The sequence below is a fragment of the Nicotiana sylvestris genome, chromosome 12 (assembly GCF_000393655.2).
Source record: "Nicotiana sylvestris chromosome 12, ASM39365v2, whole genome shotgun sequence".
In the NCBI taxonomy this organism is placed as follows: domain Eukaryota; kingdom Viridiplantae; phylum Streptophyta; class Magnoliopsida; order Solanales; family Solanaceae; genus Nicotiana; species Nicotiana sylvestris.
The window spans coordinates 70407005-70410138 of NC_091068.1; positions in this window are offsets into that span (position 1 = coordinate 70407005).

The window sequence follows — 3134 nt, forward strand, 5'->3', positions numbered from 1 at the left end:
TCTCCAGGTGGACGCCTGACTTCTTTAATTCTCATCCTCATTCTCCAGGTGGACGCCTGACTTCTTCAATTCTCATCCTCATTCTCCAGGTGGACGCCTGACTTCTTTAATTCTCATCCTCATTCTCCAGGTGGACGCCTGACTTCTTCTTTTCTCATCCTCATTCTCCAGGTGGACGCCTGACTTCTTTAATTCTCATCCTCATTCTCCAGGTGGACGCCTGACTTCTTCTTTTCTCATCCTCATTCTCCAGGTGGACGCCTGACTTCTTTAATTCTCATCCTCATTCTCCAGGTGGACGCCTGACTTCTTTAATTCTCATCCTCATTCTCCAGATGGACGCCTGACTTCTTTAATTCTCAATCCTCATTCTCCAGGTGGACGCCTGACTTCTTCTTCTCATCCTCATTCTCCAGGTGGACGACTGACTTCTTCTTAACTTCTTCATCCTCATTCTCCAGGTGGACGCCTGATTTCTTTAATTCTCATCCTCATTCTCCAGGTGGACGACTGACTTCTTTGATTCTCATCCTCATTCTCCAGGTGGACGCCTGACTTCTTCAATTCTCATCCTCATTCTCCAGGTGGACGCCTGATTTCTTCAATTCTCATCCTCATTCTCCAGGTGGACGCCTGACTTCTTCAATTCTCATCCTCATTCTCCAGGTGGACGCCTGACTTCTTTGATTCTCATCCTCATTCTCCAGGTGGACGCCTGACTTCTTCTTTTCTCATCCTCATTCTCCAAGTGGACGCCTGACTTCTTTAATTCTCATCCTCATTCTCCAGGTGGACGCCTGACTTCTTTAATTCTCATCCTCATTCTCCAGGTGGACGCCTGACTTCTTTAATTCTCCATCCTCATTCTCCAGGTGGACGCCTGACTTCTTCTTCTCATCCTCATTCTCCAGGTGGACGCCTGACTTCTTCTTAACTTCTTCATCCTCATTCTCCAGGTGGACGCCTGATTTCTTTAATTCTCATCCTCATTCTCCAGGTGGACACCTGACTTCTTCAATTCTCATCCTCATTCTCCAGGTGGACGCCTGACTTCTTCAATTCTCATCCTCATTCTCCAGGTGGACGCCTGATTTCTTCAATTCTCATCCTCATTCTCCAGGTGGACGCCTGACTTCTTCAATTCTCATCCTCATTCTCCAGGTGGACGCCTGACTTCTTTGATTCTCATCCTCATTCTCCAGGTGGACGCCTGACTTCTTTGATTCTCATCGTCATTCTCCAGGTGGACGTCTGACTTCTTTGATTCTCATCCTCATTCTCCATGTGGACGCCTGACTTCTTTAATTCTCATCCTCATTCTCCAAGTGGACGCCTGACTTCTTCAATTCTCATCCTCATTCTCCGGGTGGACGCCTGACTTCTTTAATTCTCATCCTCATTCTCTAGGTGGACACCTGACTTCTTTAATTCTCATCCTCATTCTCCAGGTGGACGCCTGACTTCTTTAATTCTCCATCCTCATTCTCCATGTGGATGTCTGACTTCTTCTTCTCATCCTCATTCTCCAAGTGGACGCCTGACTTCTTCTTTTCTTCGTAAATGCCTCCTGACACAAATATTGTCTTTGCCCCTGTTTTAAATCAAAGAAAACTTCGTTAGTTTAAAGCAGGGTGGTTAACTGGGGTATTCTTGCTGATGGTGAGGCCTCTCTTCGTCTCTTTTTATTGCTTTGGAATGGTTGAAAAGACTGTTTCGTCCTTGTAATTGATCCTTGACTATAGGATTCCCCTCTGTATGTTTTCCTTCAAACCCTTTTAACTGTAATCATATGTCCCTTCTGACTTTGCTGATCCACTTTTGATTTCACTTTTCTTACACCCATATCTTTTATCTCCCGCCTTTCATGGTCGTATTTTGCATCATGTAACCTTGAATCTTGGTAGTATACCTTGACATTCCTTCTTATTTGTTTGGAATAAAACTTATCTCAAAGCTTTTAGAAAAAGTAAGATTATTAGTGACGAAACACGCTGATTTCGACAATTATAGAATGAAAAGAAAAATCCAAGTTTGGATGACTATTGGAGAAAGAATAAACTTATCTGATTGGAGTTACTGGCACCAATGATCAGGGTATGCATTTCGGATTAATCAACTCAATCTTTTAATCAATCTTCTTTCAATTGTCTCATTTTTGTTTTCCCCAAAATTTCCGTAATCCAACTTCATTTTTCATTTTACAGACCTGTTGGACTTACAATATCTTAAAGAGTTTTCACCGATGATCCTTCCTCATTTGTTCATTTCTCACTTCCTTTTCGTTCTATGGGGCCTACTAAGGTTTTCACCAATAAGACTCTCTCATTTTACTTTTCTCTCAACTTCCGTCGCCTTATGGTGCCCGTGTGGGTTTTCACCTATAAGACTCTCTCATTTTTACTATCTTTTCTTGTTTGTATTAGAGTGTTATGAACCATCTTCATTTGTTTGTCTCAGCATTTTTCTAAGATTGATCCAAAGGTCTTTTTGGTATGGGGTTAGAAATGGAAAAGGTATTCAAAGCTAAATAGCTTTGGTATGGGTTTAAAATTACAACTCTTGGAATCTTTTGTTATTTCCAATACAATTCTTGCCCTAGTTTCTTGATTGGGGTCTCTTAATGTTTCTTTTCGTGCACATTGTGTATGTCGTGCACCCTATGACCGAGCCATGAGGCGCCTACGTATCCTTCTTTGAGGAATCAGGTCAAACGTAGTTCACTAGTAATAGTGACTTTCTTCTTCTTCTTTTTTTATTGATTCCAAGAGAGGGTAGGAAAGAAACAAGTATGGATCAAAGGGTAAACAAAGGGTACGGTGTTTGGATAGCAGAATAAATTGCCTTTGTCATTCCAATCTTCGAAATAATGCTAAATACAAACATTCAAAAAGTTATGCGTAATATCTCTTTACCGCGTCAGAATTGATTGACATGTCTATGCATTTGCCTTCAATATCTGTTAAACATAGTGCACCATTTGATAATACTCTGGTCACAATGAATGGTCCTTGCCAATTCGGAGCAAATTTGCCTTTTGCCTCAACCTGATATGGAAGAATACGTTTCAGCACATGTTGACCCACTTCGAACTTCCGTGGGCGCACCTTTTTATTGTATGCTCTTGCTATTCTTCT